General features: G+C 38.7%; 2 long non-coding RNA genes across 3 annotated transcripts in view; one reads left to right on the top strand and one right to left on the bottom strand.

The window, feature by feature from the left end:
- Nucleotides 1-23,758, bottom strand: part of LOC146757928 (uncharacterized) — a 118,853-nt gene that overhangs the window by 44,813 nt on the left and 50,282 nt on the right. The window lies entirely within an intron of this gene.
- LOC146757929 (uncharacterized) lies at nt 717-14,188 on the top strand. 2 transcript variants are annotated; one of them, XR_014935447.1, is made up of 3 exons: nt 717-849; nt 5,528-5,644; nt 12,688-14,188. It is a non-coding gene; the product is annotated as an uncharacterized LOC146757929 (long non-coding RNA). The 2 variants fall into 2 exon arrangements; XR_014935448.1 differs by lacking the exons at nt 717-849; nt 12,688-14,188 and adding an exon at nt 9,465-9,637 and having other exon boundaries at nt 5,389-5,644.

The raw sequence follows: 23,758 nt of genomic DNA, 5'->3' as shown, positions 1-23,758 counted from the left end.
AAATCTATATTTCCAGGTTCCTAATCATCCTTGACCTAACACTAATGATTTATTTCACAAATGAGAAACCTTTTGTCTCAGATTTTGGTAGCACAAGTGATAATAAAGACTGAGTCTGATCTTGTTTGTTTTTTAAAACAAGTCTCATTTAGGCTCCTACCCTGGCAAATTTCAACCTCTGTATATTGTAAAAAAAAACCTAAAAACTTCTAAAAACCAAAGTGAGGATGGAAAATCTATACTGGTGTGTCTAAGTAAGAATTTAGGGTCAATTTCAGTTATGTTTGAGAGAAAAAGCAGATAGAAAACTTCTGGAATGAAATGAGCAGCATTGCTTTAGGGCAGGCAATGTATCAGGGGCTTGTATGGACAGTTGCTCCCCTCACTCCTACTTTGCTAATCACAGCAGCCCGTTAGTTTGCTAAGAGTGGAAAAAAAGACTAAGCCAAGTAGTAAATGTCTGCTTTGCTTATTGCCTTAGCAACTCTTTGTAATGTTGTAAGGTAACTTGGCTCTCAGGAGATTATGATTTTACTTGTTTTGCTTCATAATAGCCTTTTATTTTCCACACGAACGTTGTGTTAATGAGTTAGAGCCTAATAAATATGTTTCCTTGGAACATAGTAATTAATCAGTTATGAGTTACTCGGACCTTTTGGTTTAGCAATATTTACCAAAGTGGAAGGTCATCAAAATCCTGTACTGTCTGTGCTGACCTCTGTCACAGGAACCATGTTACAAGCAGCTCTTCTGGCAGAATTGTCCCTGGCAGATTGCAATTTCAGCAGCAGTAAAGCTACAAAGTTCAGCACCTTTTTCACTCTGAAGAAAGGCTCAGCTTCATCTTGGGTGAGCTGAATTGATAATTTCTATTCAGAATGTGATGTCTTAACAATAGGTTTCTTGATCTCTCCACACCTGGGGCATGATTGTGAACAAGAAAGATTTCTGTATGGGGGGATTTCAGTCTCTGGTGGAAAAAGATTGAACCAAGCTCCTGGTGCAGGTCCACACAGATCAGCTCCATTGTGAAGATGCACCGGTCAATATAACTCAGTCAGTGACTGGAGAAAGCTGCAGTTGGATGATGTTGGAGCTTTTTGCTTTCTCTAGAGTATCATGTTTCTCATCTGCTCTGAGTCAAACTGCAGATCTGAGCAAGTGCTGCCCCTTGGCCTGACAGCCTCTAACAGACCTGTCTGTCCCCATCTATTCTTGGCTACCTCACAGCCTCCTGAAGATGCTGTTGAGAACTCTTGTCAGTATTTTGGGCTGACAAAGTTGTAAGAGGAGAGACAGGCTGTTCCACAAGGCACCAGAGAGCAATTCATAAAATCCTACTTTCAATGGCATAAACTCTAAAAAATCAGCATCGCTCACAATTTCTAAGAAGCATCAGGTGGATGTAGGTGCTCAGGGCCCAAGACCACTCACAGAAAAGCCATTTGGATAGGTAAAGTGCATGATACGTTAAGCCTTAGCAATGGATACCCATCTATCAGGATAGACATATAATAAGCATTAGGAGAATTCCTCATTTACTTATCAGGCTGTATCAAAAAACAAAATTAAACAAAACAAAACAAAACAAAAACCACACAGTAAAGCAAGTCAGTTTTCTAAATTATCACATTCCTCTCCTGATCGACATTGAAATGAATTGATCCAAGTTATTGAGCCAAACAGATAGCTTAAATGCACTAAGTTCTGCCAAAGGCAAAATATTTAATTATGCATTGGTTCGTTCTTATGATCTGTTTTGCAAGACAAGCACTCATGGCTTGAAGAATTTACCCTCTGATTTTTATTCAGCACAGGAGTCAGAATAGTTGTACTCTTTCCACGACTTATAGATGGTTTTGCTACTACACAGCTAAGCAGATCCACTGAATATAAGAATTACTCTGAGCTACAGAATCATTTAATCACAAAAGTCAATAAAAATGCAGTTTTCATGAAGTGTTATCTGTCACCCTCCTCAGAGCATAGAAATTAGAACTGGAAAGGACTTTCAAATCAATGACCTTCTCTCCTTTACATCAATTAATCTAGACTCTCACCCTTGCAAGACTTTTTTCTACACTAAATTTACTACCATTTTATCCAAAATGAGATAAAGATATCATAAATTACAAAGCTCTACCACTTAGTCTGGTGGGTAATTTCTGAGGTCTCCTATTGTCGGGAAGCTTTTCAGAAATACTCAGCTGAAATGTCTGTATTATTAATCATTAATCAGAAGAGCAAATACTAGAAATAGAAAAATATCAAGCAAGCTTTTTTCCTTCTTTTACTATTTCTGTTGATATCACAATGAAACAAGATCAAACTATTTTAGAGATTCTATCTCATTCTTTTGTAAGTCACATGAGGGTTGGACCACAGTGCTTCCAAGTTGCTCCAAGAAATGTCACCTTTCCTAATGAAGGGCTTCTAGAATCCATAGACTGCTGGCTTTTCAGGTTACCAGTCCCTTTAAGGTTATACAGAGGTTCATTACCCTCTTCATGGTATGGACTTTCTTACAGAGCAGTCACAGCTTTGGTACCCTAATGGGGAGGAGGAAGCAGGGTGATGTGAAGGACATTTGGGACTGAATGGTGAGCATGCTTCCCCATATCAGTACATAAAACAGGGCTGCAGGTAAGGAAGTAGAAAAGCTTCTATAGTACCTGCAAAACCAGACCTGAGTGTAAAGATGAGGAAACTATTTGAGCCATTATTTTTGAGCTACATCAGAACTTTTTCAAAGGCAGAATGTTTCTTGGAGCTAATTAGCTGATCTTGTAGTTGCTCCATATTATCCAGTGCTGCTATTTCTGTATCCTCCAGATTTTACTGTATGTGTTCATTTTTTGTAGATGAATTCTCAGTGTGATAATCACCCTTCCCACTTGCCGCTAGCTTATCCATATTCACATCAGCTGTAAGTACATTAGATTTCCTATTGCACACTGACAACAAACAAGCCTGGGATTTTAAAAGACTACTTGATTTCAGTTTATCATCCTAACATCTGAACACTCTATGGAGAATCTCAATGCGTAAGAACTCCTTACCTCTCCAGCACAAAACAGAGACAAGAAGAAAGCAGAAACAGAAATATTTTACAGGCAACGTAGGTTGGAAAACAGCCTAAGATTGCTTTTTGAAAACTAGAACAAACTTTCTTACTGTTGTATGCAAAATCATTGCATTTTACTAACAAGAACTAGAGAAGTAAATTCTTTAGTAGATAGGTGGATGAAAAAGATACCAAAAAAAGAGTGGTTTTTTTTTTTCTTTAGAAAAATTTCAAGCCTGCTGCTGTGTTTTGTTATCCATCTGAACTGCACTGGCAAAGCCACTGGGGTTATTATTCCTTTCCACAACTTTTATTGTTCTGTCATCTCTGTGCTATGACCATAAACACAATTACTCAGAACACTAAAATTCCTCTGCAGCCACTTCAAACAAGAACAACCTGCAGGGCTTTCCTTTGCACTGCATACAAAATCTGGCCCAAACTGCTGCTGCTCTGAGCTTCTCAGGTCTTCAATGGACACTTGGCCTGAGGAACAACAGAACCAATCTTTTTCAGAAGACCTACAGCAACTTCAGGAGATCCTTACAACCTGAACTACTCAGGCATCCCCTCTATTTCCACTGAGTCAACAAAACATTAATCTTACCTGTGCCCTCTGCAGAGGTTTCCTGTCATGGTTACACCCAGAATTTACATATCTGCTCTTTTAAATTTGGTCAGGTTGCTAAAACCTCACGTTTTTTCCTCTTCTATTGAAGTAGCAAAGGATATATATATCAGACAGAGGAGGGACGGATGGGAAGTTGGGGCTTTGGAGAGGACTTTCAGATGGATTTTGTTTACAGCATTCAGAGTAGTTTGGTTTCATCTCACTGCAGCAGGAAACAACCTCTGAGACAAAGACCTCCATCTCATCTCACTGCTGTCCTGGCAACGCAGTGACAGCACCGGGGCACGCAAAAAACTGCATGGAAATGTAACACTGAAGAAAAATGTTCATCACAGCATATCGTGTGTAACTACATCGCTCAGCCATAAAGCTATTTGTTGTGTTTATGAGTGAAACATACAAGCAGTGATCTGCAGGCCCTTACAGCTCATTGCTCTCCACCCACACAGTGCTACTGAATAACAATGATGTTTTGCTGCTATTGCCTCAGGCAATGCACTGAAATGCAGTTTGTTAACATAAACTCTTCTATTAATTTTAATTTTCTGAGGATTAATACAGTCGCAGGTTTTTCTCAATATAAAATTAACTATATCTATGGTCTATACTGGGGTTTCATGCAGAGTCTCACCAAGTGTTAAATCAAGTTAAATCCTGGAACATTTATGCATGTAAAACCAGCAAAAGCAGGGCAAAATTTCTAATAGGCCCTTGTTATATTTTGCGCTTAGTGAGATTAGTCATCATCAGTTCTTGTAAATCCAGGATTGTTTCAAAGGTAGGAAATTTAAACCATCTCTCTAGCTAATAAACAGTTAATTTATTTACTGATTCTTCAGTGTAGATCATGTTTCTTTTATTTGATAAATGAATTAAAATTCTAAAATTAGATGAGTTCTAATGTGGACTGTTAAAGCACAGCTAACACTGAATGCCATCAGGTTGAATTGTTGCACAGCCAACTTGATTAAATCCTAAATTTAGTACTGATATTAGAGAGCACCTTTTGTAATTCACATTCTGGGTTTTGTATATCCATTTCTAAAGTGCTGCAGGCATAAAAAAGAAAATCTATAAAATGGGATGTATAATTAACAGAGGAGTCCTATTTTTTGAAATCTTTCTATTTTTACCATTTACACCACACTAAATGAAAATTAAGAGAAACCAAGCGCAGTAAATAGTTTAAAACTAGTTAGAAGTTGCTGTATATTATTTCTATTTAGCATAAAAAAGCTGTTGGAGCATTTCCATCTTATATGCATAAGAGCGTTAACATAAACAATATGCCTGAATTATGCACTACTTAAAATAAATGCAAAACTGTTCTCGTGCTCATTTTGCACACTTCTGTCAAGAACATATACTCCACTGTGGGTTTTTTTTCAGTTTTTATATATTTGACCTTGGAGCTCTGGACAAGAACTCCTGACTTGGTAGTTCCACTGCAGTTCATCTATCTTTTTCATTGCACCACTTCAGGAATCAATTGGACTCAGTGTATGAATTTGCCATTTACTGTGCAGTATGTTATCTAGAAATTCTCCAGAAGAAATCTTGCTTTGCTTGCAAGGCACAAAGCTTTCATAGTCTATACATTTGCTCTCAGTAATTGCAAAGAATTTGTTTGCAAATCACCATAAAGATTAACAACTGATCTTTAATTATTTTTTTCCCATGACTCCCCTTATAGAATAATAGAATCATAGAACCATTTATGTTGGAAAATCTCCTTTAGATCATCAGTTTTTATCATCAGTCTACCACTACCAAGTCCACCACCTAACCAAGTCCCTAATTGTCCCACCCGCACATCTCTGAAACACCACCAGGGATGGTGACTCCATTGGGTTCATAGCCAGAGCTGAGCCTCTGTGCCATCAGGAGGTGGAACCTGAACTCCCAGGGACCCCTCAGAAGCATTTGGATCAGGATGCCACTTTGGGCAGGTAAGTCCCTGTGGCATGTTGCCTGAATGCCAGCTCTAATTTTAGGAACATTAATCTTTTTTTTTAATTTTCTGTGTAATTAATAGATAAACATACTGAACACATAGTAAGAAGAATGCTTGAGGCTGCTTGTGCTCTCCTAATTCATAACTTGAATACTAATAAGTGTTCTTTTTGCTTGCTGTGAGAATTCATACAGATAAGAAACTCACTGGAAGTGAGAAAAAGAGATTAAAATGACTGATAAAAGGAGCTGAGTCAGATTATTTTTGTTGAGTTGATGCAGTGTTTTGAATCAAGTGACCAAGCTTCCCTTACAAAGACACACTCCGTTGCCAGACCATCAGCTCTTTCCTTTGTTCACCTGCACCACAGCCCCACAAAGGGTGTTTTATCCCAGCCTGCTCCCTTGGCCCCTTTCATCTCATCCTTAAAACTTTCAAATTTTAATGCTATATTAAATATGCTACAAAATGCCACCAGCTGCAGAGAACAGGTAACCCCATGCTCCTTGTAAACCAGGGTGTAAGACCCTAGAAGCAGCTGGAGTCTCAACATTGGAGTCTAGTCTGAAAACTAATAACAAAATCCATATATATTATCTCGAGGTTGAAAAAAATCTAATACATTGGGAAAAATCACTCTTTTTCTTTAAAGGTGCACATTCAGTCTGTTAATTGAAGAGCAGACACTGGAAATTATCAGATAATTGGTTCTTGCTTTAAATGATTTATTGGGCATTGTAATATACATAACAGCTCTCTCTGCTCTCAGGCCACAGATTTCCTCACCCAGCTGCTGCTGCTAAGTTAATTGTCCTTGCTTGCAAACGTATTTGTATCATACAAGCCTTTCCATTAATGCTCTGAGATGAAAAGTCATAAAATTAGATGTGCTTTTCAATGACACTTGAATTGTACCTGAATTACAGCAATGGCCACAGTGGTGCAGCTGTTAACAGGACACATTGCCATGAAGACTCTGGAACTCTTACTGATCTTAAAAGCTTCCATGTGGTCAAAATTTACTGTTGCAACAGCAACATTGAGATTCAGCAAAGAATTTATCCCAAATCACTTCAGGAACCAGAGCTACTGCCTTCCTATAAAACGACTGCAGTACATATGGCCACCTAGGCCGTGGTGAACTGCAGTGTGAATACAGATAGATACACGTATATATGCGTGTGTATGTATATATATGGACACACATAACAGCTTTCATTTTTTAAGTTGCTGCTCTTAACTAAACTGCTTTGTATCTTCTTAAAATTCTTATTTTTGTGAGTTCTCAGTTAACTATGAGTAACAAGGGCACATGAGCCCACCCAGTCCAAATCAGTGTGTCTTAGAGAAATGCATGAGAGACTGAAATTCTCACTGGCCAATATTTCCCTCAGTGCCTTCGTATTGAATCAGGTTGTTTTTTCTGCCTTCCTTTTTTATTGTGTGCTATGAATACCATCTGCAAAAGAAATCACGGTGCCCATCATTAACCGAAGCCCGTGCTGTAGACTTGGGTGCTGCCCAAACACACTCCCCTGCATGATGCCTCCCTGAGCCAGCTCCCCTTCTCACTGCCTGGTTACAGCTCTCCAGCCTCCACCTGTTCTGACTATTTTGTTGTTGCGTAGATTCTGGTATAAAAGAAACAGCTATTGCCGGAGAATAAGAGTAGGAAAGTCACATTGTGAAACAGTAATTCTGTTAAGAACAATCTGAGCATTCAACATCACCTGCTGTCAGCCCCAATCAAACCTCTGTTAGAGTACAACTCTGTTTCTCAGCCTAGAAAACATTTTTCATCAGCTTAGTTATTTCAAAGGAAACTTGAATACAAATCTGACATTAGGTGGGGAAGCAGATGCATTTGGTGAGTCTTACAGCTGTGAAAGGAGAGTGATGCAATGCTATTTTTTCAATTTCTTTTTTCCAATTATTGCTTCCAGACATTGAAAACTGCTGTTTTCCAACAGGAAAATAACCAAAGCTGGAAGACATCACTGTTATTGTGCCTAGATGACAAAATAATGCTTCTTTCTTCCTTTCTTCACTACTTCCCTCCCTCCTTTCCTTTTTCCCTCTTTTCCTCCTCCCTTTCTCCCTTCCTTCCTTTTCTTCCCTTCCTTCCTTCTTTCTTTTCCATTTTCAGAATAGATTTAAGGATTTACATCAACCACACCAGAAAACAAACCCTTGTGTATCGCTCCAGAGCTGGACATGTAGTAAGAGCACTAAACGGTACACATGCACCCTGAGTCAGATAAACGTTTTGCACTGATCTGTGAGCTCATGCTAAAGAAGACTTCAAAATCCCTGCATTCTGCTCTGCTTATATTCCTGAAAGAGGTACTAACTCTGGTCATTACTCATGGAGTGAGTCACAACTCCAATCAGTCCTTCTCTCTCTTTCTCTGTCACACATGAAAAATCCCTGAGGCCATCTATCCCTAATCAGACTGATTATAATTCAGTTCCACTTCAGCAAATATAAGACAACAAAAGCACTGGAACAGGACAGAAATCAGTCCCAGAGAGCTACAAATCTATGAAAAATAATTCTGTTCAGCAGCTGTCCAGGTTTAATTTTAGGATAAACTCTAGAACACATCACCTGGGATTGATTTAATATTTGTGGTACTAATTTAAATCATTTAATTTGCAGAATTTTTAGGTTCATCATCTGTTCCCACAGCTCAGTCAATACTGTGGCTCAGCTCACAAAGGGAATTGATCTGAAGGCCATTCTTTACAAGACAGATTAATTTTTGTTGATTGATTGATTGGACTCTTTCCACTACGCATACTAATTCTGGACCATTTAAAGCTTATAAGGTTTTATATTGAGATTCATCGATTTCACAGTTATAAAATGATGAATGGTTTTTCAGCCAAGAGAAGGCAATTGATGCAAGCTTGAGGAGAGAGACCAAGATAATCAGCATACAGTGGAAAGTGCAGAGCTGCAATGTTCCCTCTGTTTCTGCCAAGACCTTCCCCAGATGGAAGGGGATCAAAGCAATTGTAGGGCAATGCTGGGCACTTTTACCAAGTCTGCACTTCAGGCTTTGCTGTCTCCCAACCCTAATGTCCAGGTAAAGACCTCCTGATTAAAACATAACTAGAGGAGCCAGCCTATCAGTGGCTTCATCATAATCACTGATTCTCTTTCTACAGCCTATGCTTCTGCCTTTTTTTTTTTTTTTTTTTTTTAATGTCTTACTGGGGCTTTTTGAGGGTTTTTATCATTCTTCTTCAATGCTCTAAAAACACATAACCTCCCTGCAAAACAATGTAAGTGTTTTTGTAATTCATTTCCTGGACAAAGGAAATTGCATTTTCCAAGGCAAAGAAATTAAGATATTTTCTAATATTTAGAATGTTTTGTATCCATGAAGTTATCTCCTAATGTTTTCAAGTTGGTGGAAGAATTGATCTCAGCATCCATTCTTCTGTAGTCAGCCCCAGCACAGCTGGGAAACATAAACCTTTTATTCAGTGTTCTTTCCAGGCAGTGTTTAAGGTACTACCAAAAAGTCTAGAACTTGTAGCACTCACAGGGATCTTGTCACTGAGGAATACCAGCTGAGAGAGCACTTAGCCTTCTGTGTCAGCTGTTTGGTTTTCCAGTAAGGATGGAGGACCATTCTTCAGAGGCTGAGCCTCATTTGCACCTGGTTCCTCTCATCAGACTGCTAAATTCAGTAGCCTTTGGATTACAAAGATGTGTGAAGTATGTCTTCAGTTTGGCCTGTGTGATTTGGCAGAGTACTGTGCCTTGTAAACTGAAATGTCTAACAGTAATCATTCTTTCTTTTCAGCATTCCTCAATATTTTAGATTATAAAATCTGGATGGCTAGAAAATAAGCACCACCACATGTAAATAACAAAGACATGAATCTGGAATATGATCCTGCACCGGACACATAAAGTATCTTCTCCAGAGGAAAGCCATCCAGCTTGGAATATGTAGAATTCTTCTGGTTAAAAGAAGAACTTGATCTCAAGCCTCTTTCTTTCTCTGTGTTATATTGTCAGGATTTAGTTTCACAGACCATCCACACCTTTATACTCTCCTCACAGATATCATGGTGGAAGGAGATTTATCTCTCTCTATCTGGTTGTCATACCATATGTATTACAAACTGCCACTTCAGTCCACTTCCTGGTCCATCAAATGGCTTCGAAGCAGGTGATACATAGATGGCCAAGGAGGAAGGCACTTCAGGGCAAAGTGTGTTCTGAGCTACACATTGTTTGATTTCATTGCAGTAACACTGGTTTCTACATCACTGTATTTATCTGTCACTTTATTTTCCTCTTCCATCAGTGAGATTTGTAGACATTTTGTATTTAGAGACCTCGTCAGGATGAAACATAAATCTACTGCCCAACATTTTACTAGTTAGAATTAGTTTGAAATGCATCTTATCACTTTGCATATCACTGCACTATAGCCTTTTCAATTACACCATTTCATTGCAACTCCAATTAAACTGTTAATTGATGTTACTATTGTCACATTACAAGCTTTTTTTACATGCAAATAGCAAGGAAAAAAGAGAGAAGATCCAGAATTAATAGAAAACAGCAGCAGGTTTTCACTCTCAGCCTACTTTTTGCATCCTTTTAAGACCACTATACAATGCTGGCTGAGAGTCGCAAGAAAATATGTACTTATATATTTTGTTAATGATAGCATCATTCTTGTGTGCTCTGAAATTAGGACACTTTCTCAAACAAAGGCTGTACAACCAAGTAATAACAGGACTCTTGGGTATGCCTTAGAAGCTAGAGCTAGAATTCTTCAAAGTCTGCCCAAGGAGAGTGTTTTTCAACATCTTCCTATAAAATAAAATAAAAAAAAGAATTCTTGAAAAAATAATTCTGTACCAGTTTTCACCCCATGAGTTAATTTGTGTTTGCACACATGGAAATGTATGAATGCAATTGCATTTGTACATTTGCAGATATCTCACAGGCTGTTTTTCCGTATTGCACAAAAACACAGCCACAGCCAAAAGGCTCTGAAGCCTGACTGCTGTTATGCTGTGCGGCAGCTGTGAAGCACAGACCCGGAGTTCCAGCAGATCTACTGCTGCAGGATCTCATGCAGACTTCTTGGGTTTCTTTTTTTTGCCCTTGCAAAGGGAGCATGGAGAGGTGAAGGCAGTTGCTGTTTCTTTTCGCAATTCAGAGTGATTGATGAATCCTATCACCATATACTTGTTTGTATTGCTTAGTTTCTTGTTCAGAAAGCCTGAGAGGAAGGCTGGGATCTGGGGGAGAGCAGGAGAAAGTTTTGCTGGGTTGCTGTAATCATTCACTTACCTCCATCCACTTATTCCTTCACAGAGAATCACAGAATCATAGAACGGCTTGGGTTGGTGTGGCCCCTTCAAGATCTTACAGTTCCAACCTCCCTGCCATAGGTAGGGTTGCCAGCCACTAGGATCAGGCTGCCCAGGGCCCTATAAAACCTGGCCTTGAACACCTCCAAGGTTCTAACATCTAACATAAATGTCCCCTCTTATAGTTTAAAAACTAAAAAAAGAGGGAATTTAAGGAAGACCAAGAAAGAGGTGGACATTGAACATGGAGCATTAAAGAAGGTCCAAAATAACAAAGATCATTGTCTTTCTGTGTTAAGTACAATACACTATAATTATAAATTATAAGTAAAATGATTTTAGCATATAGCCTAGTTTCACAGCAGGGTGTGTCCAAATAGCTCAGTATCCTGGTGGGAAACAGTCTAGAGAGACTGGAGCAAAGGCAGAATTGTGGTTCCCACTGCACGGCTTGGTGAAAATTGTGTTCTCCCATCCTGTCTTTGCCTTTTGCCCTCTACTGTCCTGTGGATACAGTTACCTAATTTAAAAGGAGGATATTTAATTATAGCTGGATATTTTAAGTTCAGGATAGATGGAGGAGAGGAGAAGGAAACATTTTTAAAGATAAAACAATGTCCTGCTTTTTTATTTTTTTTATATATATATGGGAACTCTACTGTTTTGCTCTTATTTACTCTTACTCTAATTTAAAGTGACATCTGTGTCTAAAATAAGCAAGCAAAAAAGAATCTGCATGTACTACCAAACACTGGAAAACAGATGAGATGTTCACTAATAAGAAAGAGCTTTTTACAGTGCTGTCACAGACATGGTAGCTGCCTGGGACTCAAGAGACTCTGGTTTGCATCTACACATGCCACTGTTTTGCCAGTGGAAGACAGATGTGAAGGTGGTATTTGTAATAGTGGCCTATTTTTTGAGTTGCTTGGAAACTGATGGATGAAAAGCAGGTAAGAGCAGAACTGTCATTAAAGAAAGGCCCAGGATTTTTTTCTTCTTTCCTTCTCCCACTTTCACACCAGTCTCACTGTTGGTATTAAGTTAATAAAGAGGATAATTCACTACATATCCCAAGTTACAGGAATAAATCAACAGCTGCAAGGCATATGATAAAACCACATCCCCTCAAGCATTACCCTTGAGACACATGAGTGTTTCTGGCCAGAGGTCCACTGCACGCAACCCATTGCTCACCATTCCCAAGAGTGCTGAGCTGCCTTCAGACCGCTACAGGCAGTAACTTCCATCAGAGTTTGCAGAGGGCGTCCTGGCAGATCTTCCAGATTTGCTCACAGGAAATACATTTGAAACTGAGGCTGACAGAGGAAAATGCTGTACTCTGTGGTGTGCTATGGGTTAGGATTGGTGGTGATAGGTATAGAATGTGTGGGATGGAAAGGACGCAAATAAATGCTCTCCATGGAAAGCTCTCACACACAGTGTAGAAGTGAAGTGCACTTGAATCTGTACTGCCCTACTCCATGAATCCCAAAATATCTGCCCTTCACATAGGCAGCAAAACTTGCAAAAGGGCTCAGGGTTTCCTTTCAGCAGAGACCAAATGTCATTATTTTGATCTCAGGATCTGCCACTAGAATTGCTATTAACAGGAAATGCTTGTAGTATTGTACAGACAACAGGTAGAAATTACCAAGAAAAGTTCACCACCTTTTTCTTTTTCTTTTCCAGCGAGATCATTTTGATCATTTGGCTGTATGAAACTTTTCTTCATCATTTCAACAGCATTGCACAAAAGACATTACTCTTTCGAAATCTGCAGAACTGCTTGCAGGTTTGGATACTGGTTAATGAGTATTGTGACCTAACCTCGATTTTTCAACATTCAAAGTGGCAGAAACATGTGGCTTTCAGGTGTTACACACTGGGATTGTAACAGACTATTTCACAAGTCTTGTTTTATAGTTCCTGATGCAGAATCAAAAAACTATATTAAAAACTTATTTGGAAAGCATTATCATACTTTCCCTTTTCCTCACCTCTCCTATAAATCCATCAGAAGCGGAGACATCAGTGTTAGGAAGCAAGGAGGAATATTTATCACCTTCATTCTTTCAACAAGCTCTGGACATCAGAGGACAGGACTGTTTTCTGAGCTTAAAGAAGCTGAATTCTTGGATGCCTGGTTCCACCAGTTACAGCTGGTATATCTCTGCAGTAAAAACCCCTTTGTCAGATCTGTACTTGAAGCTAACAAATATCAACATCTGGGCTAGCTGTCTAGACTACTGTAACAGCAGGAAGAAACTGGTATTCCTAAAGGGCAATTCATCCAATATCTTGGACTTCTACTTTAGAAGGAGAGGAATCATCCCATAATGCTGCTACCTTCTCAGTAAGGATAACCTGGACAAGGAGCTCAGAGCTAAGGTACCTCCAATTAGAGGAGATGAATTCTACCATAAACACCTGCTTCCAACATCACTTTAGTACAGGAAGCTCGTGATAAATTCTTCTTAAAGAGGGCATTTGCAGCAGGCAAGGAGTCCAGTATACGCTGTTTATGTACTGATATTATCCTCCAAACTGTGCTGTTCCTAACAAACGTCTCACAAAACTTCTTTCCAGGTCTTCTGGGACTACAGACTTCATTGTGGACTGAAATAGCTGTTAAATAAAGATAGGAGGCATCTGTGATTTTAAGTAAATGTATGTTTTAGCCCAGACGCACTGGACAAAGTTCTGGGATGTTGAAAAGCAGCATGTCATTGCCTTCTGGATCTGGCAGGTGTCACTCTTGGAGGAAATCACAAGAAAAATGGAGAGCCTGCTGACTTTGACAGGCAGAGGTTCAAAGGTGCTTCAGAGCTGCCTCTTGGGTTCAGCTCACAAGAGGTGACAGACAGCAAAGTGCAGCCTGGAGATGAGAAAGGCCTCCCTTGGGGAAAGCCTTCTGAGAGAGTCTTATCAGCCCAGAGCATGGCTCTCCTCTATCCCGTCAGCCCACAGACTACTTGTCAGTCCCACTGCTTATTATTCTATGGAACTTTCTTGCCAAAAATAACCATGAAAGGGTCAGAAGCTAAGCCAAAGGTCAATCTATGCACGGATAACATTTACTTGTTCACAGAGTTTTCAAAAACATGCACTTTACCAGCAAGGCTCAGAAAGCAGAACTTCAGTATATGGAAAAGAAAATCCACTTTTTCAAATAAAAAATAAACACAAGATATTCCATTGCTTAATTTAACTAAACAGCATTTCAGATTCTTCCCTTCGCATTTCATAAACGTGTAAGTTAAATTTAGAATAAGGGTGACAGACAAATCAGGCTGGAGAAGAGGGAAGTACTGCATCTCAGCCTCAACTTTGCCTCATATAACTTTAGCCAGCAGGGATCAGCCAGTGCTTTCACTGTGAGCAACCATGGGATAGAGGCAGGCAGCACTGTACTTCATATCCCTGCAGTCCTATGCACAATGATGAGGGAGCTTGAGCTGCTCTAGGAAGTGCTCATAGAGTGATGGCATTTTCTAACTCTCTCTCCAGTAAAGCCCTGCTGTGAACACAACTGAAGATCCTGGATCATCATAAAATTAATCTAAGGTACAAGAGATGAGTATAGCATAACTCCTCTGTTGTAGCTTTTATTACTGCAACACACTCTTCCAATGGAAAGAAAGCAACAGAGGAAACACTAAAGCTGCTGCTTTTAAAACAGTCTGTATGGAAGAGAACATATTTTTCAAGTATTGCAGTTGGTTTCTACCAGAATGGTTATTTTACAGATGGATGCAATTACTGAACTGGACCACAGGAGGAACTTGTGATAGATGGCAGAAGAAAAGCCAGAAGCCATGGCTGTAATTTCTCTGTGCTGAGCATAGATCTCCACACAGCAGAGGTGGCACATTTCTGAAGAACAGAGATTTCCCAAGTGGGGCTGCAGAGCTCCCTCTAGTTCCTGCCCTGTTCACACTCCAAGGGAGTGTGCAAATGGAGAGCTAAACTACGAAGACCAAGATGGGAGTTTCCACACTTGTACAACAAAGGACCTGGTGTATTTACATTTTATTCCATCTTACTGGTTGGAAGATGAAATTAATGCTTCAGATAATACATCTTTGAGTGGTGATGGTTTTTAGCCAATGGAGTCTAGAACACTGTCCATTACCCAATTACGGAATAGAAAAGTTTGAGATGTGAACCTCAGTTCAGAATATTACTTCTATTTCAGCAGGGAAAAAAAAAAAAAAAAGAAAAGAAAAAAAAATGGTGATGCTTTAAAAAATGTCGTATCTATTTATAATGCTCATCCTATTGCGGATAGGACTCCAGCCAAATCATTATTCATAGCAACTCTTGTTGATGCAGAGAAGTAACATCAGCAAAGTACAGTTCTATACCCCAAATGACACTTCAGTTTTATGAGCCATGTCCCTGTCCATTTCTCAGTCCTCTAAAACAATTTTTAACTACTTAACCAGCAAATGTCCCTGAAGATGGCTAGGAAATGTTTGCAGATTTAGACAATGTATTTGTCTATGTCTAAAAGCCATCATAGGCAATCAGATCAATTGGTAATTATTAATAACTATGTTAAATGAGAAAGCAAAGTAATTGTAGAGCATGGCAGTTTTAACAACATAGATTAAGAAAAATGCAATATCTAAGAAGTATTTCAGGAAATGACTTTGTCAATAAAATCACTTGTCAGAAGCAATGAAAGTTAAAAAATTTCCTTCCTTAATTGTCACATCTTACCATAATCAACTTTAAAGTGCTTCTGTTTTGTTTAATGTAATATTTTGAATTAAATGGTCACACACACATGCACGCTACTAATTACAACACGAACATTATTTCTGGCCTTTCTCTTTATGCAAATTAATAACTAATTTCTGTGGAAACATTTAAAGCATCTGAAGAATAGCAGGACATATTTTACTCTTACCCAAAACGTTTTGTAACAGTCATATGTAAATGCTCAAAATCACTCCAAGAGTAGGAGGGGGAAATTCTTCCAGTGGCTGTATAGTGATGGATGAAAAACTTCTGTGCTAAAGGGAAAAGGAAATATTTCTAGTATGAACAAAGGCAGTTGAGGACAAGGGCAGGAGAGAGCAGTGGGCTGTTTGTTGTTGCACGCTTCCTAGAAGTCAGAATCTATAAACAAGTTACATCTTCTTATAACAACACAGAAAGTGCAAAGTTGGAAAGTGGGGAAGAACTCTTCACTATTCAGATACAGTTCAGAAACATTTCATCTGATATTTGGTAAATAAGAGCCATTGTGACTCCTGTGCCCAGAACAAATACTAGAGTGCCACTCATTCTCACTGGAGAATCACTACTTTGTACATTACCAGTTCAACCTTGCCATCCCCAACACCATCAGCTCATCCCAGCTCAAAGATGGACTAGCCTCAACATTAGATCTGGCTTCAAGGTCAGAACACACTCAGGGCTTTGCCTGCTTAGGGTGTGAATGTTTCCTTGATGTAGATTTCCCTCTCTCACAAGGCAAACAGTTCTAATGTAAACTACAATTGTCTGGAGTTGCATGTGTGTGCGCAGACCAATAACAGAGAAAATGGAATGGTTTTATAGAAGTGGAACAGTGCTGTAGTTGTAATTACAGACAGGGAGAAGCTCAGGCAGTGGGACACCCTGGAAAGCAGCTGTAGGAAGCTGAACTGACAGCTATGCCTTAACTTATCAATGTCTCAAGCTTTATTCAGTCCTTCCAAACTGTGCTGCATGTTCCAGATATGTCGTCTTCTAGGAGGCCTGGGAAAAGCAGATATCTATCAGATAACCCAAGTGAACACTCAATGGGCAGCAATCTCTAAATTAACGTAATACAGAATGCAAATTAGCATATATATACATACATCCATATATGCAGACTACTCAATCCTTGACTGCTGTTATGAAACAAAGGGTCAGTTCTCTAAACTGGCAGGTGCTTCCAGCTCCAGGTACAACAGACCAGCTTGCTTATGATCCTCTGACCTGCAAATCAGCAAGGTTAATCTGAAGAGCAAATGGGAAGATTTATGAAGACAAGTCAAAGAAAAACCTTCCTTGGAAGATCAGGAAAAGAATTAGAACAAGAGGCAAGATTATTTAAACTCCAGTTATATTTTTTACTTCATTAGAAGACAGGGTTGTGGAGTAAATCATGTAAAAATTAAGTACATTTATTTTAGAAAATTATTTAGAATATCGCTTTCAAATGGACCTGTAGATAAGGGGAAAGTTTATCTGATTGAGACAGTAGAGACAAAAGCACTAGAATCATTCATGAATACCATTACATGTAATTAAACTAAGACTGTGAACAAATATGCCAGGAAGAATGCAAAGATTCTGGCTTCTGTCCCAGTTACTTTCTTTGGGGCTTTCCTCTAAGGCAATATTTGTTCATCTCTTCCATTGGCTGGACTTTTCCAAAGTCAAGTTTTTTTGTGACTCTATGTCCTAGTCTTTGCTATAAAAGAAATAATAAGCTCAGTTACAACCAATAAAAGTGATAAAGCATCAACATTTATTTTTGTGCTTGATTTTAGAGGGTTACAAAAAATATTTAACCTTGAGTGAGGTGGTGGGAGGATGGAGGAGGAGGAGATTTTTCTGCTTTGGAATGAAACAATTTATAGTTCCCCCCTGATCCACTGTCAATCACCTTTTATTTCTCCATTTAAGGGTTACATGTCACTAGTTGAGAAACATTTCCAGTGTAATTTTGTTAATATGTAAACCTCTTATGGGTACATATTGCTTCAGAAATGTTAAAAATAGGAAAAACTATTCAGATCATACAGTCAAATGCCAGCCCAGCCAAGGTCATTACAATCTATCCAGCTACTCCTGGTCAGAGCTCAGTTCTGCTCAGTTCTGGTGCTGCATTTAAGGCTAAGACTGTACTGAAGGCAGACATTACTGTGTAATTAATTGCCTTTTGAGACAAAGAAAACACCAGGTCTCTCAGAAGCCTTTTCAGGGTCTCATTACTCTCACCAATAACATCATTTGCATTTCTCCTCTACTTGATCTTTTGTTTATTATGCAACTGGGGAGGGGGAAGTTGAGGCAACAGTTACACAAATCATTCTGAAATCATTGACAAAGTTCTATCTGAATTTTCTGCTACGGTGTAAAGTGTGAATCATGAGCTATAAGCCTCCTGCTAGCTTTTACTTTCAAGATGACACTTACTATCCGACAGAGTGATCCACTAAGTGGTGAGGAAGGATACTTAGTTTTAAACATATTTTTTAATAATATGTGAGCTGATAAGATTCTCATGTTACTGTAGAGGAAGGTGCAAGAAATCTTAAAGTTAACAATTGTGTTCTTCCCAAGACCTAATTTATACCATGAAGCATGAGGATGAGTTGCTTTCTCAAAGTTGTATTAATTTGTATTTAGTATGATGCTATCATTAGTCATATTGACTTTATTAATAAGTCAAAACTTTGGGTGTAGTATCTGATAGCACTAAAGTTCTGAGACAGCTGTATGGGCTGTGGGGAATAAAACAGCCCATCAACTCCAAACTTTTTCCATTAGATAACTAGAACAGTATGTGCACAATATGCTTCCTTAGTGAAAACCCATAACACAACGATCTTGTTTTCAATTCAGTGCTGATCCAGATGGGAGCATGTAGTAAAGGATGATACAGAAAATTCTTTGTGTTTCCTTTCACGAGGATTTAATTGAACGATGAAATCCCAGGGATAATGATACAAACATCATCAGATATCCTGAAATTCCTGGCATGCGGTTGTTATTTTATTTTATTATGTCATAAATATAGCAGTACCCCTTCACAGGCCCTGCTAATTCAAATCCAGTGAACTTCTGTTTAAATTAAGAAAAGTAAATATTCCCTGATGTTCAGATTTATCTTGAATATATCTTTTGAATAAGCAATTTGTGAAGCTATCTATATAAAATACATCAGAAAGACGCTTGGAATCTCTACCCTTCAGCAACTGCACACACTTATTCCTTTAAATCCATGCATGGCAATGCATTCTGTGTGACACCTCCCAAAAAAACAAAGCCAGTCAGTGACGGGAAAAAAACATCTCTTCCATCCTGGGGGAGTGGAGAAGGTAGAAGAGGTGAAGCTTCTCTCTGAAATATTTGTTATTACAAACGGCCATAATGAGGTAACAGAGGTTTCTTTGGGATGTGTGCAAATCAATAATATTTCATAATGTTTAATTTACAAGGCATTTTCATGGAAAGTGGACATAGTTAAGTATTTTCCCCTGCAATTTTATCAGTGGTCCAGGGTACAACCAGATTAAGTTGATGTGTAATTCAGTTCACGCTCACACAGCAACTTTTTGCCTTCAAATTGTGTTCTCTCCCTCATTGATTGTTTTAGGGCAATACTCTGGAACATTCTCATTGTTGCTCTTTGCCAGGAAGCAAAGGCTTTAGTTAAAGTTGATTTATTCTTCTACCTTTGCTCTGCTTCTGTAGATCATTTTCCTGTGTTGCTTGTTTGTACCTAAAAGGCACAGGGGGACAATGAAACTAGGCCAGTGTGGACACTGCACACAGGCAATCATGCAAAGCCAGTCAGCACATTTAAAGAGGGCTGTTTGGTCAATATCACTGTATATAGGTTAGGAAATTAAAGAAGTGGAAATGTGTAGAATTAGTCTGGGATTTGATTTGTGCCAGCATCCAATATTTAAGTAAAAAATGTTTCTTTTAGATTCAGCACCTGAGCTCAGGTGAGCCAGTACTTCACAAACTTACTCTTGTCTTGTGTCCCCTTGAGGTCTAACAGAAACAGGTTTGTGACTCCAGGCAAGGTAAAGGAGACCACTTCAAAAGCAGGAGTCCACTCTTGCCCCTTCACACTTCCTCTGAACAGAAGGAGCAGCTCAGTGCATCACACATCCCATTCAAGGTCACAGAATCTTCTATACTTCAACTGACATAAGGAAATTGCACTGAGAAATGGCCTAGAAGTATGGTAAAAGATGTTGGAAGTCAACACTTTGATGATGTGGGAAAGATTACTGGTGGTGCTTTGAGTATGTAATTGGGAAAACTACATTTATTAGTACCTTTGTAAAGAGCCATTAAATAGCAAGGTTTTCATCTACAGCCCAAAGAATGTTTAGCACAAGCAGTTCCTGAATGTCAGATGATGGTCAATATTTCTGACTCCTTGTAAAATTTACAGTGAAAACTGATACATAAATACTGCCTATCTTTATAATACCAGTCTTCTGTTCTTGCTTTTTAATTAAAGTTCATAAACAATGCTTAGCTTGTTATAAATCCAATAAAAATTGCTAGTCCTGGTTTGTCTTAGAAAACATACTGTGACTGCAATTTGCAATTTTTATGCATTTCCATGACTACAGCCAAAGCAGTGCTAGAGCTCCTTAAAGATCAAGTTGACTTTGACAGCAGAAAATCCCTTCCCAGCCACCAAGGGAGGACTGAGCTCCAAGTGTTCAGAAAGCTCTTCATTAGAAAGAAAAATGCAGGATGCTTTCTCAAGAGCAGCATTTGAGTATTTACTGCTCATGACATGAGATATTTATGATTTTTGAGAGATATGGTGGAAAATACTAGTTTCTAGCCTGAGCAAGTTTCCATGTCAACTGAGATGCTTCCTGTTTTATATTTTGGTCACTTACTCAACTTTAAATAGAGGATGGTTTCATAAATCACTGACTTAGGCTTGAAGCATGTTGGTAAAGCATTGAAAAACATGACGTGCCAGGGAGACTGTGTTTTCTACAGATATAAAACTGATGGAAGAAGTGTTGAAAGAAACCGATTAATGAACTGTGAGTAGTATTTGGTACTGCATGTTCACAAGTTGTCAATGAGCTGCTGGATCAGCAAAGAAAGGCTTACCCAAGGCACAGAACAACATACGGCCCCAGCTGTTCTGCAGCACACAGCCCTTCAAGTTCCTGACCTTACAGTTCCAGCACTGATTTCTCTGAAAACAGTGAATAAAAAAAAAAGAGAAACCCGTATGATCCTGAGACATTTAACTCTTTTCTGCCTTAGCTCTTTGACTTATTTTAATTGCAAGTGACCAAGTTTTAGGAACAAAGAACCCATATCAGTAAGTGTTCTAGCACCAGATAAGGTGTTGGGATTTTGCCATGAAAGAATGGAAGAAAAGCAAAGGAAGAACTAATTAAAAATAGTTTATGAACACTATGAATGTAAATAATCAGTGCAGTAGACTTGGAGTGGGAAAGGCACTGATCATTTAAAAAAATAGGAATTAGAAAAGCTATTAATTTGCCATGAATCAATAAATTTAATGCTTAGCAGTGGTGATGTTTCATTTATCTGGTTTTCCTTCACATCTTCTTTTAATACAGATTTATATCAGTGCATCTAATTTCAAGAATGTGCACATTTTTTAGCCAAATATTATTAGTAATTTATTATTGGAAAAAGATATCTGAAATTTCCAAAGCCACCTCTATAGTGAAATGACTACTGAATAATGAAAAGAAAAAAATTCCTAGCCTTACAAAATGCAGCTTCACTTTGCAAATCTGGATGTATTCTTAAATTATCTCAAGTTTCATAGAAGAATTAATAAGCTACAGAGGTATTTTCTCCTCAATAATTGTTGTTAGCAGCACTGGAGCATAGAGTAGCTAAGGCTCAGTTGGCACTCACATATGAAATCCTCAGGACGTTTAACTTCATGAAATCATTACATTTGGATTGATATATTTTTTTTCTGCAAATATTCCACCCAAATTAATTTTTAAACCATTTTGAGGGTTGCACATTTTAGCAGACTTTTTTTTTTTTTTTTTCTGATAGTTTTTGTCACTTTCACCTGTTACTTCTCAACAAGGAAAAAAAAAATAAGGACAATGACCCTGAGCTAGCACAGCTTTATACTGAAGTTTTTATGAGTATAGATTGAAGGATCAAGCGTAAAGATTTTGTACAGGAACTGAAAGCTGTTCCGCTGGCCGGAATTTTGTTATGGACTAAATCTTATGCAATCCACCTCCTGCCCCTTTGGCAGGACAGTTGATGATGAAATTCATGCATCTGCTTCTGCAGAAAGTTTACAAAGATCGGGAGCCCTCAGCTTGGAAAAGCTCAAGGACTGTGCTACAAGGAGCTGGTCACCATGAGTGGCATGGAGGGAGCAAAGCAGGAGTGATCACATACTGGATCCTCCAAAACAGGAGTGGGGAAGAGTCTAGAAAAATTAGCAGAGAACAAATTCAAAATAACTGTACTTCCTGTACTGTGAGCTAGAATTCCTTGCCACTGGACACTGCAAGTGTTATAAGTTTGCATGAGTTGAGATTTAATTGAAAATCTCCTGGGAGAAAATTAATTAAAGCATCAATTGTAAGCTTAGTGTCTGTTACTTTTCTTACTCCTTTCTTCCAGGTGTGACCCCGCAGCAAAATTAGGTAGAAATTTTACTTTCTTTCCTTTACCTTAACTGTGGATATTCAGCTTTTAAATCAGATTACAGGAGTACATTTTCTGTGCCTTCCCGATGGAAAGGCCAGAAGGTAAACACAATGTGAGGGCTGCTGCAGAACCACATGGGGAATTGGATCCTCCTTTTCTCTTTAAAAAACTTAAGATTAAGGAATTCATGTTTGCTCCAGGAATCAAAACAAAACCTCCTTTGGACAGAATCCTACCCTGTGTTTGCTCAGCATCAGACAGAGCATAAAGGATTGCCTCAAAGAACCCATGGGAACACAAGCTGGCTGCAAAGAAGGGGCTTTGAACCGCTAAGATGCTCCCAGGAGAAACGGGCAGATTGAACAGACAGGGGAGATGTATTTAAACAAGTTAAAATAAGGAAGTGTAAGTGATGACAGAATCAAAACCCATTGGGCAGCAAAGCAGAATTCATATGTAATTAAGAACTTGTATTTCAGTTTCACTGTAGAAACTATACATAGGAAATAACAGTTACACTTGACAGCTTTTGTAAGCCTATGAAAATATCCTTCATTACCAGATATATTTTGAAGATGAACTTTGATTTCATTTCTACAGTGTGTCTGAATATCTCATGGTTGTTTTTCAGCATGCTTCTGTCCATACTCCCACCGTGTCCAGCACATCCCAGCACCCTGCAGCCCAACTCAGACAGTGAATGCTGGGCAGTCCCCCAACTTGGCAGCAAGCTATCTCTTAGAAAGCTGGCTTCACAGTTGTCTTGTCTCCTTATCCCACCTCCTTTGTGCTCTGTCCCATGGTGTTTAAAAGGCAACTAAAAATAATACAGCTGGATTTTAGATGTTATTGACACAACCAGTTCTCAGCTTCCTTGGAATAATGACATATGTGTCTGCCTCGACTCTGGTGCCAAATCTAGTTATTTCCTTGCAATTTGCAGTCTACATCCTCAAGGCCCCTGTTGTGTAATTGTGTGTTGAAAATAAAGTTTCTAGGCTACGTGTTTGTGGTGAAAAGTTTGAAAACACAAGAAGCCTTATAACCTACGTCTCCAAAAAAGTCAAGGAAAACAAACAAACAACAACAACAAACCCAGACAGTTTTGTTTTTTCTTCTCTGCTTTTAAATTCATTACTTGATTTTTTTATACTCTGAACTCACTTTTGCAGTGCATGAGTTGGCACCACTAATGTAAATACTCAGTAAGTAGCACAAGTTTCCCTTTATCTTGGGATCCACACAGTCACATAGCTACAAGAGGTATTTCCAGTGTGAAAAGAACCTTCACGTATTATATCACTAGATATTCTATCAGTACTGTAGGCTCTCAGATAACAAGATC

The sequence above is a fragment of the Coturnix japonica genome, chromosome 18 (assembly GCF_054131305.1).
Source record: "Coturnix japonica strain WE chromosome 18, WE-NBRP24, whole genome shotgun sequence".
Taxonomy (NCBI): Eukaryota; Metazoa; Chordata; class Aves; order Galliformes; family Phasianidae; genus Coturnix; species Coturnix japonica.
Note: the sequence above shows the minus strand (reverse complement) of the source record. Positions and strands in the feature narration are given on the sequence as shown.